The sequence below is a fragment of the Castor canadensis genome, chromosome 10 (assembly GCF_047511655.1).
Source record: "Castor canadensis chromosome 10, mCasCan1.hap1v2, whole genome shotgun sequence".
NCBI lineage: Eukaryota > Metazoa > Chordata > Mammalia > Rodentia > Castoridae > Castor > Castor canadensis.
In genome coordinates this window covers 62,916,712-62,933,128 of record NC_133395.1, presented here as the reverse complement: position 1 = coordinate 62,933,128, position 16,417 = coordinate 62,916,712, and the positions used below count along the sequence as shown (strand labels likewise).

The 16,417-nt window shown below is 40.3% G+C and overlaps 1 protein-coding gene across 2 annotated transcripts in view; it reads left to right on the top strand.

The window, feature by feature from the left end:
• The first annotated feature begins 430 nt into the window (after positions 1 to 430).
• Spryd7 (SPRY domain containing 7) overlaps positions 431 to 16,417 on the top strand; it is a 173,073-nt gene continuing 157,086 nt past the window's right edge. For both annotated transcript variants that reach the window (XM_074043443.1, XM_074043441.1), the window contains exon 1: positions 431 to 577. The gene's annotated coding sequence lies outside the window, so the exon portion shown is untranslated. The remainder of the gene's footprint in view (positions 578 to 16,417) is intronic.

Here is a 16,417-nt window from a genome sequence, read left to right as displayed (position 1 = left end):
CTGTGCGCGACACCTGGGCCGCGACCCGAGCCGCGAGCTGGGCGAGGCTGCTGCCACGGAGCTCCGCGGGCGGCACGAGCCCGGGGGAGCTGGTTTTCCCGGGCGAGCACGTGACGGGGTTGCCTGCGCTCAACCCAGGCTGGGAGGAGGGGGAAACGGCGAGCTGGAGGCCGGGGGCGGGCGGCTGGCGCGTTGTGTACTTAGGTCGTGTGCTGGGGCTTTTCTCTCCCAGGAGCCGGCGGGGGGAGGGGGAGGGGCCACCGCTCCGCCTTCTCCTTTTCGCAATGTTGACGCAATCTATAAATAGTGGAACAAAAGGACCAACTTCCTCGGAGCTTTGCTGAAACTGCACAAAAAATCGAGCTGGGGGGTTCCCTGGTCCCCGGCGATGGGGCGGGGAGCGCGGCGCCAGGGGAGGGGGCGGGCGCGGCGGCGCGGGCCCAGCCGAGGGGGGGAACACCTGGCTGATCAGTTGCCGCCGCGCCGCGCCGCTCCGCTCCGTGCGAGCCCTGGGCGCCCAACCTTGCACGGGCTCGAGAGGTCGCCCCAACCGGGGGTCTTCCTCCGCCGTTGACAGGTCAGTGCGTACCGCCCCTTTCAACACTGGGGTTTCTTTTCCCTCCCCCCAAGCCTCCACTTTTAGAAGGGAACTGAGGGGGAAAAAAAAAAATAGAACGAGGCGCAACAGCGACAGCCACCAAATCTGCATCCCCAGCTGTCCGTTGCGGGGGTAGTCGAGGGGGTTCAAGAAGGCGACCCACGCCTGGTCCCTCGTAGGGCTTGTGCCCGCGCCGGAGACTGGCGTGCGCCGCCCAGGCGGCGCAGAGAGCCGAAGCGCGGGCCTCAGGGTGAGGGTCGAGGGCGCGTCCCAGGCTACCTCCCCTCGGAGGCCGACCCCCCGTGACTACATATCAGGGCCCCAAGGCAGCTGCGCGCGCCTCGCTTTCCCCGAGGTCGGACCCGGCGTGTTCGCCTGGTCCTCCGGTTGCTGTGGGAAGGACTAAGCAGAAAAGCGCTATAGCCGCGCGCGTCGCGCCCCCTGGTTCCAGTGCCCACGCACCAGTGTGCCAGGAGTTGGGGGGCAGGGTGGGACTGGGGGGCACGCTGGGCTTAGGGACCTGAGCACCAGCGCCCGCTGCGCCGCCGTGGCGGTTACTCGGGGCGCGGGGGAGGGGGCGGAGCTGGCGCTGTTGACAGCGGTGCGGGAGAGGGGAGGGCGAAAGTTGGGGAGAGGAGGCGGGGGAGAGGTGGGAGCCAGGGGTGGGGGAGGGAGCGCGCGCGCGGGATTCGGCGGGGTAAGGGGGACTGTGGTCACGTGACGGGCAGACGCCCCCGCTACAGGCTGGCGGTAGGGGTGACGTCACTATTCCTGACTGCAGGGGGTGGCACTTCCGTTCTCTCCCTTAGGGCTGCTCCCCTAGCCCTTAGAACCAGCGCTGCAACGGTTGCTCTGTGTGGGGAGTGGGCAGAGTAGAGAAGGTGTTTTCTTATGGTCCTACTCCCTGGTTGTTTCCCCAGCCGCTCAAAGTCCCAGGCCTGGAACTACAGCGTAAGCCGCGGCCGCCCCCTCCTGACGCCCTATATTGTGTGAGCGGCCGGCGTAGGGCGGAGGCTGGTGGCGGCCCCCCGCGGCTCCCCGCTCCAAAGGGGGCGGGGGCGGACTCGGAGCAGTCAAGGCCAAGTCCTCCCGCGTGCCGGGTCCTGCGTCTGGACAGCGCCGTCCGCTAGCGTGAGATCTGACGCGCTGGTCTGCTGGCGGGGAAGCGGCGGCCTCGCCCGTGTCCCAGGGCGCCGAGTGGTTTAGGGACGAGCTCAGTGGAGCGGTCCACGGCCCAGCGTGGTGGTTGTGTGGTCAGAGTCTGTCACCGTTCCGAGGGACGCGATTCCAGCAGTAGTTAATGAGCTATTTGGGGTTTTGGTGACTCAGCGCGGTGAGCGCTATTTATAGGTAGATGCGTTAAGAACAGGGAAATACGCTTCGTTGGGATCCGTCCGCCCGCCGAGTTCAGCAAAAAGCTCCATGAGTAGGCAACAGTTAAAACAACTTCTGGAAGAAAAAAAAAATTGGCTTTTACAGCCAGTGCTGTAAGACAGCAGGTCTCACGTACAGTTTAGGACACAATTTATCTTAAAAAGTTGGAACATTTTGCAGAGTAGATGGGGAATTGGACACGTCGTGACCAAAAGCTCTTTTTGGATGTTGGTTCCTAAACCGAGAACGTTAATTCGTGTCCTCCTAGTAGAGTGCAGAAGATCAAGACCAGTGTTTATTATTTACAGGACTTGTTAAGACACATAACACCCATGTGGTGGCAGGGCATAAAACAAAGGAAAACTGAATGACACTGAAAGTGTCTACGCAATATTCTGTAATAGGAAAGTGTGTGTGGCATTTATGATCAAAAATCTGGCGGAATTAAAATTACGTGTTTGCCACACAATTTTTTCCAAGAAAGCACTACAAAAAGATGGCTATTACAGCCTGCTGTTCTTCACCAATGTATAAATGCTGCATACTTAAGTATTTGTTTGTTTTGCCTTTATTGTTTTAATTATTTTTTTCCTCTCCCCACTCCACGTCAGTTTGGAAATCCAGGATGTAGATAAAAGACAGAGCGATTGCAAGGCTGCCTGTAAGGGGTTTACACCCAGCTTGCTTAGCCTGAACAGTTTTTCTGTCGGTAGTGTGAAGTGAGGTTTCTTGAAAGAAGATGGTTTCCTTGATGGCCGAAGTTAGTCCCCCAAGAAGAAAGGGATGGGCATCATCCAGAGGAGAGCAAGCACAACAGAAAGTAGGAGAGCCTGTCAGCTAGGTAAGTGTGGGTGGATGGTGAGGAGCATGAAGAAAGATAAGAAGGAAACTGGAGAGAGGACTAGATAGAGCAAGGCTTCGTTTCTCTTGCTGGGAATTTATACTTTAGCCTGAGACCTATAAGTCTTTAACCTTTTTTTTTTTTTGAGGGGGGAAGACAAGGGGAACACCATACCCTTTTGGAGTTTAAAAAAAATAAAAAACAAAAGCAATGGTCTCTCCTACAAAGACCTATACTAAAAATTTGCATACAGTTTCAGGGAGGTTACTCTGTGAGTCAGTTCATGTTGTACCTCAGCATTAAAACCTATAGGAAAGGGAGAATCATGAGAGGATTTTTAATGGAAATGACTCTTATCAGGTGTGCATTTTGATGAGCGCATTGATTAGGGTCCTGTGATCTAAGTAAGAATCAACTAGAACCACAGCTGTATGAGTCTGATTTGCTGTGTGGATTAAGGGCCAGGAGAAGAACCGCTTGTTTTGTCTCTAGAATTTAAGGTATCAGAGCACTATCCCAGGAGGGTTGGAAGTAAAGCCTGGCTCTGGAGACATTAAAATACAAGTGGTAGCTAAAGCCTTGGGAGAGGCTAGGATGGACCAGAAAGGTATAATGTGAGAAGGGAAGACTGGGAAGCAGTCACATTTAGGGAAAGAGGGAGGGCAGAAGAAACCTTTGAAGAAGGACAGTGAAAGGTTCTTGATTAAAAGCACAGTGGTGTCCTTAGCTACGAACTCTGATGAGTAAATCCTGCTTCCTTGGTAATGAAAAGTGCTGCTTTGGGTCCCTTTGTAAGTAAGATTGGAAAAGGCTGTGTGCTCTTTTAGTGAAAAAGAAAGCACAATTACTTTGCCATAGATTAGGATTAGAAGAATGATGAGGGCAGGAAAGAATTAAATCCTGCCTTTTCCTCCTTTTTGAAACTAGTAGAAGAAAAGGAGGAATGAATGGAGGGATTCACACTTTCTCTTTCCCCTGCTCATCTCTAGGCCTTCAAGGAAGTTATGATAGACTGGATCCCTATGACTGTGTTTTTTAATTTTTCTCCTGTGGCCCTTCAAAAACCACACTTAAATCACTGATAATTAGTACTACAGCTGCTAAAATGTCAGTCTGGGCAAGGAAACAAGGAAAAGGGTATTCTTTTGCTTCTTTCAGCTCTTTCCTGCCTGTTAAACTAACCTGAGCTAGAGATTTATTGGAAGCAGGGACTCAAGGACACAGCAAACCACTCCAAAATTTAATGGTTTAAAACAACATTACTTTGCTCATGAATATGCAATGAGGATAGGGCTCAGCAGGGACAATTTGTTTCTAATCTCTTTTGCCTCAGCTGGAGCAGCTGGAGGCTGGGGTCTGGCATCATCTGAAGGCTTGTCCAATTTGCTTGTCTAGTGATTAATACTGACTGATGGCTGGGACCTTAACTGGGCTATCAGCCAGAACACCTACACATTCCTCGGTATGTGGTCTGGGCTTCCTCACAACAGGGTGGCTGTGTTCCATGGGTCCCAAGACTGCCAGCCAGGTGGAAGCAGTAACACTTTCTATGACCTAGTCTTAGAGGTCATGCAGCATATCATCATATTCTATTTGTTAGAAACAGATTTCACTAAGGCCACATATTCTAGAGATGGGAATCAGCCTCTACCTCTGTGTGTGTGTGGAGGGGGGGTGGAGTGTCAAAGATTTTGCAACATGCTTAAAATCACACATAATAACTTCAGATAAATAGATTTATAAACATACAATAGTATAATAATTTTTGGGAGTGGTACTAGAGTCTGAACCCAGGACTTTGCACTATCTCTTGAGCCACACTTTGAGTTCATTTTGCTCTGGTTGTTTTAGAGATGGGGTCTCACAAACTATTTGCTCAGACTGGCCTCAAACCACAGTCCTCCTAAGTTCAGTCTCCAAGTAGCTAGGATTACAGGCAGGAGGGACTGGCACCCAGCTTTGTATATTAAAATGTTTAAACATAAGAAACCAAATAAATATCCTCTTTCCAATATGAGAATTAAATATAAAGCCCAAATATTTAAATGTTCCAGCAGAGCTAATTCTGAGCCAGTTTGAACAGGTAGTTTGTTTCATAGTCTCCTCTCATTTTCCTTTCCCTCATTACCATTCATTCTCTCCAGGTCTGGCCTTATACATATGCCTCTCCCTCCACAGTTGCTAAACCTCTAGGACGGTAATCGGGTCCTAAAACTTTTCTCCCCTTAGAATTGTCCCAACTTTGGATCTCACTGGATCATTGGCAAAGCCATCAGTGGCATAATGTCCTTACTTCTTAAAGTTAAAAAGCAAAATACCATAGATTGTTCCAATAAGTAATTTATAATAACATGTAATTCACAATGACTCTTATAAAACAATTTTATGTTTTAAGATGTTTGGATATTAACTTCATGTAGATTTATTTATCAATTTAAGTAATTCTAAAGGGACAGTTGAAGTTTTAACTATTTTAAGAATTTGTATGTTTTCTTGAAGGTGATTTAACACTTGATTATTACAACAAAAAAATTGACACTTCTCCCACTTTTATAGAGCATACTGAACTATTTTTCCTTAAAACCAGCACAAATAGTTATTTTGTTGGTAAAAGTTACTTTTCTTTGAATAATCAAAGTTAAATAATCGTTTCTTATAACCTAGTATCTTTTAAATTTCTCCTTAAATAGATATTAATTTATACAGCTTTGATGTTGTCTTACACTATATGTGCCTCCTTTATAATTTAGATATAGTGCTTTGGCCATTTTAATAATTCATACTCTCTTAAAGGTTGTTTTTTGGTAATTTTATATATTTATGATGAGTCAAAATCACACTGAAAAACATACTATACAGGCTTTTAAATAAGTACATCCAGATAATGACAGTAAAAATACATTTATGAACGCTTTATTTTTTTCCATGTGTTGCCTACCGATTTTTTGATGTAGCTTTAAGAAAAATGAACTATATAACTTTTAGTTTCTTACATAGCAAAGATTTATTTTTAAAAATGAACACAGCATTCATGTTAAACAAATACACTTTGTTATCACTCCCAAACTGTTCACTTCTCTGTGACTTCACAGCTACCATGGAGGCAGCCCAAAGGAACTTAAGTAAACACTTTGAAATTACGTAATGCAATCCTGAAGGAGGGACAGCCCAGCCAAACTGTGCCATGTAGTTTTACCACTGATGTTTTTCCATCAGCCAAAATGCTCATTACCCTATCTATAGAATGACTTCACACAAATGATAACATGAAAGAAAATTGGAATTGGGCCAGTCTGCCTCTAAACATTTCACATGAAGGAAGGGTTGAGGAAACTATTTCAAACTAGTTATCTAGTGAATGTTTTGCTCTTTAAAACATTATAAACTAAGAATGTTTATAATAGCACTTTTTTGGAAAGTGCTATAGTGAGACAGGCACATTGAGAAATAAGCTCAATAAGGAAAATATATTGCTAGTTAATAGTAATAATTCACTGTTAACTGACACATTAAGAACTAAACACGGTCTTTTTTCTTTTTGTTTTTCTTTTTTTGAAGTACTGGGTATTGAATACAGGGCCTCACACTACTCTTTTTATTAAGTATAAGAATTCAGATCCTTTGTTATTTTTCTTTCTGAGTTCAAAATATAATTTATTTTAATAGAAATATTACCAAAGTCAGTAACAGTATATTTCTTCAACATCTTGGCAAAGCTTTATGTTCAGTATCAAGACAAAGAATGGCAAGTCTTTGAGGTAGTAAAGCTCTTACTGTGAATATATGAGCAAAAACTATCAGGTGGAATTTCGTGGAAGTAAGAGATTCTGAAGGAATTGCTGAACATTGAGGAAGATGTTTCTTTGCCACAAGTGACCTTAGTTACTAAACTACTGAAAGTTTTAAAAAGTTAAGACTTTGGAGACTATTATTTGTGTTTCAAGTTTAGAAATACCAAGGGACTCTGCTATGAAAATGTGTTTTTATTGCTTATAGCATTATTTTTTACAATGTTACACATTTTATTTCTGTTCCGTAATCCTTATTTCATTAGTTATTTGGTCTTGATGTGTATCTAAGAAATCCAGTGCTCACATATGCCCTGATTCTTCATACCCTACTTAGTAATTATAATATTCATCACTTCATCTCTGCTCTTCACTAAGTAGTTTTCTCCCAACATGGACTCACAGATGCTATATTTTTCATTAATTCTTTAATTGAAGTAAGATAGCTGCAATAGTTTAGGGTCATGCTGCCTTTGCCTTACAACTGTGCAGATATTTTGTTGTTGTAGTCTAGTGACTATTGCTTAGAGGAAGGGTAAGACCAGCATTCCTCCTCCTTATAAGTGATCTCATTTTCTGTGTGGAAATCTGAAAATTTTTTCCTTCATTCTTTATGATCAATAGCTTCACCAGGATATGCCTCTGTGTTGAATACTATATGCCCATTTTTCTTGAACATTTTATTCTTCAGATTGTTACTCCATTACTTTGTAGAAATTATCTACTATTACATCTTTAAGTGTTTTTCTGATTCATTTGTTACATTTATGTACTCAGATGAATCAGCCTGCATTATGTCATGTTTGCCTCACTTTTGTATTTACTTCTTTGCAATTACTGTAGTCTATTTTAGTCTATTTTTCTTCTGTAGTTATTGCCATTTATTAAATTCATTTGTTAACTGAAATTTATTGACTACCTACTATATATGCCAGTATATATATTATCAGTATTTAGTGGTAAATGCAATCACATCTCTGCCTTTATCAAGTTTACATTTTAGCGGAGGATGGGGGAGGAACAAATGAACTTGAAATTCTGGGTAATAATCAGAAAGAAAAACCTCAGACAAGGAATTAGAGGGGGAGAAAGGAGGGTTCATTTTAGATAGTTGTTAGAACACGCCTCTCTAAATTGACATTTGAGAAGAGACTTGAATGAAGTGAGGTAGTGAGCAAGGCAAAGACCTGGGCAACCCAGACACAGAGAAAAGCACACACAAAGGTTCTATGGGGAAGCAGTGTGTGCAAGGCAGTGTTACAGGGAAGAGGTAGGAGACTGGACTAGATTGCATAGACTGGATCACAAAAGGAATTGTGGGCCCTAGTAAGGAGTTTGAATTTTGTTCTAAGTGTGAGGAGCATACAGATGGATTTATATTTTGGAGACACTGACTGCTGCTGAGTATTTTAAGAGCAATCACTGAATAGGAAAAATTGGTCAAACAGGTGGTGTAGACTGAAAAAGCAAAATGATAGTATCAAGATAACGGTAAGTTCCAGAACCAGTTATGCCCCTGCCATTGGGTCAACATGTAAAGATCACCCTAAAGTTGGGAGGAGGGACTCAGCAGAGCTAGTCCCTCAATGGAGGAGGTGCTGCCCATTTGCTATGATACCTTGAGAGGGTATGTTGGAGCTGTTCTAGGAGACAGGAAAACCGTTGAAATTTGGAGGTAACTACCACTGTCAGGGCACGGGATCTGTAAGTGGAGCAATGCTGGCAGGTACAGAAGGCCAATAAGGAACAAGTTCTTTCTCCTCTCCTTGACTTTGTCTTGTCTCTCCTTTTATTCTTTATTGATGGAATATAGCAGGAATTCTGCTGGCAAAGTAAAAATACGGTTTACAGAGTACCAATCCCAGCAATACAAAAACAAGAGTTTGGAAAGGTTTATTGCTGAGAGGTGACAGTTTAGTAACTGACACAAAGAGAAATGAGGCTAGAGCTCTAGGAATATGAGCAACCGGATGAAAATTATAGCACTTGTTAACATGAGTGAAGACTTAGGAAGATACAAACTGAGGATGAGAAGCAACTCAAAAGATTTGTTTTAAATGTGTTAAAGGGTCTTTATTAGAGATCTAAGTGGAGTTGCTGGGCAAGCAGTTGGATATGAGCCCAGAGCTCAGCAGAGGTATCAGGGATAGAATACAAATTTTTGGAGTCCTAAAGAACATAAGACATTATTTAAAACACAGAGACTGGATGAGAGGACCTGGAGTGGGCGTTGGGGAATGAATGCTGATGGACAAGAAAAAGAGAATAAGGAATATGCCTGGGGCTCCCAAACATTTGGGGAGAGGAAAGTGGCCTGGTAGGGAGGTGGGTGGCAATCTCAGAGCAATTTAGATGGTGCTGTAGAGACAATAATACTGATCGGAAAGGAGTGAGGAGGGAGTATAAAGTAAGGAAGTGGAGACAACAATACTGCTAAGCAATCCCTAAAGAGCTGTGGTTTATGACCGGCTCCTGTTCACTCTGAGTGGAGGGGGGATATAGGGTCTAGTGTGAGATAAAGGGAAAACTGAGTATGCAGGAAACAGAGGGGATAATCACAGGAGCTTAATCTTTGACTATGCAAGAACAGGTGGGACCCAGGGCACAAGTAGAAAGGCTTGCCATAGATAAGGAAAGGTAAAGACAGCTAATACTTTGTAACAGGAAGAGAAAGTATGCTGAATATAGATGAAGACAGGCTGGTAGATTTGATGTGGGAAGATGAGCTTCACGTAGCAACTTCTACTTATCAATGAAATGAGTTTGATGTGAGGAGTGAGCAGATGTGTAGGAGATTTAGGAGAGAAAAGATGGGACACAATCATCTTGGCAAATAGAATAATGAACTAATTAGGGATTTGTCGTGGGATTGCCAGTCTTATTTTGGTGAGAATTTGATTTCTAGCTATGTCATTTCTTTTCTTGATGTTCAAGAAATAGTAGTAGTATTTTGGCCTCTGGTCCCTTAGGGTGTAGACATTTTTGTTCCTGGCTGTTTCTAATGTATTTAAAGAAGTTTTTACTGTTTATTTTTCCCATTCTGTGTGGTATCTGGGCAGAGAAATTTTGTGATTTGCCTTTATACCTTTATTTGGAAGTCTAGGATTATGTTTTGAAATGGACTATACTTCAGATTTTTTCAGTCTACTTTCTGTAAAGGAGTATAACAGATAAGTCATAGTAATGGTATATATTGTTATAATGGCTACCATTTACTAAATGCCTATGAACCAGAAACTATGCTAGGCAGTTTACGTACATCTCTAAAACTTACAACAGTCCTATAAGGTAAGTGTTACTACCAGTTTTTCTGCAAAAAAACAAAAAAAAAACCTTTTTTACCGGTGATGTCAAATCACAGAATTTTACCTGAAAGTTACAGCTGGCCCAAATTAAAAAGGTAAGGACAAATTTTTCTCTCGTGTGTTTATAGAAAGTTAACACTTGCGGTACTATACTTTTTGAAGTACAAAAATACTAGTTTGCAGAAGTGCACCACACAAACTAAGGGGACAGCTTTTTTCATATACTCTATCATTAATCTCTTGGTGGGAGAATGCTAACTGACAGATTCAAGGTAAGTTTGATTCACCAGCATCAACTAATACACTGAAAGCCTGCAATGTTAAAATACTTAGTAAATTGTATTAGGCCATTATAATTTTACAAGTTATAGGATTGTGTCTTTTTTTTTTTCTTGGGATTCCATTATTTGGTTTAAGTAATATCAAACTTTTCTCTCTTTAACAATGTTTGTACACCTGTATATGTGTAATATTTCCCTGTAATGATACCAAAACATATAATAGATTTTTCTTTGTTTCTTGGTGGGACTGGGGTTGAACTCAGGGTTTCTCCCTTGCAAAGCAAGCACACTACTGCTTGAGCCACACTTCATTCAGTCCATTTTGCTCTGGTTATTTTGGTGATGGGGGTCTGATGAACTATTTTCCCAGGCTGGCCTTGAACCACAATCCTTCTGGTTTCAGCCTCCCGAGTAGCTAGGATTACAGGTGTGAGCCACCAAAACCCACCTATAGGTTTCTTTTAATAATTATAAAACCAGAACACAGTAACTAAAAAAATGAAAATATGGTTGCAGAAAAATGTATTTTAAAGAGTAGCAAGAAAAAATAACCAATATTCCTTTATTTAAAGGCAGTTGACTAATGACAGTCAACATACTCCCATGCAGTTATTTAAGCTGATGAAATTTAAACTGTTTGCTTGTAGAAGCTTTTTTTACACAGTCTATTCAAAACCATTTTCAATGGCTGCATAGTGCTTCCTGTATGGAGTACTATTTTCCTAAGTGATTATTTTCCTTATTTTCTTATGAATAATATTTGTAAGAAATATTATATTTATTTTATTAATATATACTTTTTTTATCTATAAGTCTGTTTTAGAATTTCAGATTATTTCCTCAATTAGAGTACATTCCTAGAAACATGCTAACAGAGCTACATTTTTAAGCCTCCTCACTTGGTAAAATTTCTGCTGTTGGAAAAATCTTTTACTTCTCTACATACTTCTATATTGAAAAAAAAATCTAAGGATAAAAATTTATGTGCATGCTAGTCAAGAGCTGTACCACTGAGCTATATTCCCAGATCTCTTTTGTTAATATTTAAACCTACAAGGAAAAATCCGCTCTTCAAGATATTACTTACTTTTTTGGTCAGGTTCAAAAGTTACCTATAAGGGAAGTGTGATGATAATATCAGTAATCCTAGCATGCAGGAGGATGAGACAGGAGAGCCAAAAGTTCGAGGCCAGTCTGGGCTATATAGAGAAACCAAGTCTTCAAAAACAAAATGAACACTCTGGACACTGATGGCTCACGCCTGTAATCCTAGCTACTCAGGAAGCAGAGATCAGGAGGATCAGCAGTTCAAAGCCAGATTCAGCAAATAGTTCACAAGACCCTATCTTGAAAAAACACTTTTACAAAAAAGACTGATGGAGTGGGTCAAGGTGTAGGCCCTGAGTTCAAACCCCAATACCACAAAAAATCTCCTGGGCCAGTTGGCTGGCTGAGTGACAAGGGACTATGAGCAAATTTGTGCAGTGTCAGTATTCTTTAGACACCCCCCCCCAAAAAAGAACAATCAAAAAAGTTACCCTTATTTTGAGAATGTAAGTTTAAATGTATTCTTATTGCTACTTAATGCTTCTGTTTTTCAAGGTATTCTATTCTATTCTATTCCCAAAAATGCTCATCCAGCAGTTTTGCTTCCCAAGTCACCATCAGTTTCATCTCACATGTGTACCACTAATTCATGGCAAAGTCTGGCAAAAGCAAGTAAATAAAACAAAATAGTTACATATTGTAATCTAGTCAATTCCATTCATTAGTGTTAATTAAATGAGACTAAGAAATAATTTGAGTTCTCCCCTAAGAATTGTTTAAGTTGCCCTAAGAAAAATATAAAGATTCAGAAGTTTTAGGAAATATAGATGATCTCCACAAATCTTTTATGACTGATCTTTAAGACTCTGTTGTGCCTAGTGCAGTGCCTCCTCCAAAAAAAAAAAAAAAGAAAGAAAGAAAAGCAGGACAAAGTTAAAAACTCTCCACCAACCTCAGGTGTAACCTATTGTAAAATGGGTCAAATTTTGGGAATAAGGAAACCTGGTTAACACAAGTGGCAATGCTGGGATTGAGACCTTATGTGAAAAATTTAACTTTCCAGGATGCCAGTTCCCTTTGCAAAATGATGGATTTTAACTAAATGATCTCTAAAATCCCTTACAACTTTAAAACTCACAATCTATGCATCTGTCCTTAAAAGTTCATTCTCTGCAGGCTGAGGCAGGAGATCACAAGTTTGAGCCTAGCCTGAGCTACATAGTGAGACCTATCTCAAAATATAAAAAACTAAAAGGTAAAAAGAAAATATTTTTCTTTTAAAATCCTTAATTTCTGTCAATCAGGTACATTCCTGAATTAATCTTACTCTTTTCAGTGTCTCAGACCTTGTCCTCATGCCATTTCTTCTCCACCTGTGTCAGAACCTGAACCTGCATCTGCCTCATCCCCCAAGTCTGTACCCATCACCTTTTAATGTGCTAGTGGTTACTTTTCTTTCAAACTTTCTTTAAGCTGCACAACCTTTTTACCTGACACATAAAACACATAACTGGGGAAATTATTTATCTTGGAATTTTGTAGTATGTCACAGTTTAATTGGGAGAAATAGGCAGAATATAACCTAATTTTTTTTAGCCCAAGTTTGAGTCTCTTGGCTAGTCTCCAAGGGAAGTATCACACAACTTAAGCACCCAGAAAAATGTAGGTATAATAAGCAGAAATGCAGGATTAGAGGCGATGGCTTGGGAAGGGAGTATAATCCACAGTATTTGGAAATTTGAAAACAGGAGTATGAATAACATATTTCTTAGCCTGATTCAGGAATTCCTTTGAGTGTGTTTGTTTTAATTTATATGTAAGCATATATACAAGTGGTCTGAACATATATTCAACTGTCTTGATTTAGTCATTCTTTGAACCATAATTAATTAATCCTGAGTCCTATTCTGTAGCTTGAAAAACTGATGCATCCATTTAGCATGAGTAAAATTACAGGTTGTATTAAAACTCGAGGTGTGAAAATTGAGAGAAGCTTCTATTCTTTTTCAGACAATACGTACCCTTTTAGAAATTCTGAAAACATTTGCCTTTCTGCAACCTATTCACAGCTATGAAAACCTCAATATAAAGTGAAGATCAAGGAAAGTATTGTCATAGTGCCATTCTGAAAACTGCCAAACTCAGTATATTTAATCTCATTTTGATATACTGAAATAATGTATATTTGTATACAGATTTCATATTTCATCTACATACATGGACACTATTTTCTTTCAAAATAATGTTTCAAAATTGGAAAACAAAATGTGTTAAATACTGGAAGCCACAGAAAAGTATTGTCACACCACCAGAGAAAAGCACATGTTGACACTTTTATATTCCTTTATGCATTTAAACTAGTCATGAAATACTATATATAGGTCCTGCATCACTTAGCAACAGGGGTACAAAGTCATTAGGCAATAGAATTTCATGGGACTACAATACATAGGAGTTCCACCATTGACCAGAATGTCATTATATGCCATATGATTGTATATAGTTTTATATTCTGGTTTTATTTTTATTTATTTTTTGCTCTACCGGGGTTTGAGCTCAGGGCCACTTGAGCCATGCCACCAGTCCAATGCTAATTTTCTTATTCAGTAGTTTCTCATGTTACTGAATATTTCTGAAAACATTTTTAATGTCTGTGTATCATTCTAACATGAAAATACCAAAATGTATTTATGCATCCCATCATTTTCAATATTTAGATTGCTCTCCAATTTCTTCAGTTATATGAGGATATTTTAGAATACTTACTTCTACTAGTGCTCAACATACTATTGATGTTTCTCCATTCTATATGTTTCCTTTTGTAGAAGAAAAAGATTACTACGATTCTTATCTACTCCAACCTATATATTTCTTTCTCCTTTCTAAAACAGGACCATCCTTGAGTGAGGTGCATGTATCTGTAGCATTCTTACAGTAAAAGAATGTGAGTTAAAGCCAATTCTGTGCCTGTATAAAGTCTGGATACTGTAGATTTTAGCTTTCAAAACAAGTTGAAATCCATGAGATTAAAACTGTACCAGCAGAAATACAGGCAAAAGCCAGATGCTTGTGGTTCACACCTATAATCCTAGGCATTTGGGAGGCTTAGATCAGGAAGATCATGATTCCAGGCCAGCCAGGACAAAAAAGTTCATGAGGTCTCATCTCAAGGGAAAAAAGCTGGGGCATGCACTAGTTATCCCAGTGACACCAAGAAGCTTAAAATAGGAGGATTGCCATCCAGGATAGCCTGGATAAAAAGCAAGACCCTATCTCCAAAATAACCGCAGCAATAGGGGTTAGAGGCATGGCTTACGCAGTAGAGTACTTGCCTAACAAGCACGTAAGTTCAAACCTCAGTACCACCAAAAACAAGTAAATAAAGGCAAAAAGTCATTTGTTATTTATACCAAAATGTGATTTTAACAAATACGTAAGTGGGGAAGGAAGGGAGAGTGGATGGTAACTATGATTTTGGTAATTTTGCCAGGATTCTGAATTTGCTGTAGTATGATTATTATTATAGTGAAGCATTAAAATATATAAATATATAATAAAGTATATAAGTTAAATAAAATTTAAAACTTTATCTGGTAAATTCAGTGAAAACCTATACAGTCTGTTCTCTAGTTTTTGTAATTTTGACCTATTAAAATATGCTATATTAATTATGTCAATAGCTACCACATTCTGTATTAGCTTTGATCCTTCTCCACTGAGTAAAGTATAGAAATTAGGTAATACACTGCTTTTGAAATTACTCTATAGAAATCCAAGTGAGTTAAAACAATCTTCAATTTAATAGCTTTTGGGAGATGAGTGGAACCTCTGTTGTGCCTGTTCACCAATGTGATCTGGTGAGTTCAATGTTTTTTTTTTTTTTAATATTTAGTTACTGTTAAGAAACTCTATAGTACCAATTTGGAGTCTGAAGGAGCATTCACGTTAAAAAATTCCGCAGTAGCTCTGGACATTATAGTCATAGATGGTAGAATTTTTGTGAAGAAAGATCTTTGAGGTCATATAATCCAAATTTCATAGATGAGGGAAGTAAAGAGAAAAATATCTTTACTATTCAGAGCAGTAAACTTTTTTTGAAGGAGTGGAGGTAGGTTACAGGGAGAATATGTAGCCATCAATGTTTAACAAATCCAAGAAAAAGATCTGATTTGAGTGATAAATACAGTAAAACCACATTATTTACAGATTTATTACACATGGGTTTGGTCAAGCACAGTCAAAAATAAGGAAGGAAGGAAGGGAGGGAGGAAGTTAGTTTCAAAAACAAAAATTTTAAATTTCTGCACACATATTACGCAGCTCAGTTGAGACACTCTCAGTCAGTTCTGTTATTGCCAGTTGTTTTTAAACCATTGTGTGTCTGCTGCATGTTTGCCTCCCAAAAATGGTGCCTAAAAACCAAGGTAAAAGTTAATGTGCTTAAATGATAAAGTGAAAATTTTAGATTTGTTGAAAGGTAGCACGTCATTAGTGGAAGATGGGTAGTGATATAGGAAAAATGAATTAAGAATTTATGGTACAGTACTGAACTCCATGCATCCTAAGCATTCACTGAGTGGCAGTTGCCATAGAACCATGTACCCACAGATGGCAAGGGTCTATTGGATGTATTTTCCCCTTAAAATTATTGGTTTTTTTTTTTTTTTTGGCGATATTGCAGATTGAACCCAGTACCACTTGAGCCATGCACTCAGTCCTTTTGCTGTTATTTTTTTCAGATAGGGTCTGCCACACTTTTGTTTGTGCTGGCCTCCTATTTATCCCTCCCAAGTATGCAGGTGTGTACTACCACCTCCAGCTTGGTTTTTGGTTTGTTGTTGTTGTTGGATTATTTCTTTTGTTTTGCTTTTTTACAGTACTGTGGTTTGAACTCAGTGCTAGGCAAGCACTCTACCACTTGAGCTACATCTCCAGCCAGCTCCAGCTTGTTTTTGAGATAGGGTCTTGCTAACTTTTTGCTCAGGCTGACCTCAAACTGCAGTCCTCCACCATCACACCCAGCACCCAATATAGACACTAGAGGAAAGTGCTTTACACAAATTGGTGTTCATCCACAATAAAACTGAACAAGTTGGAGTCAGTGGCTAAGCCAGTGTTACACCACTCCTGGGAGGAAAATTTACATATATCCCCATGTATGCAAACCAGTAGCCTCTCACCTG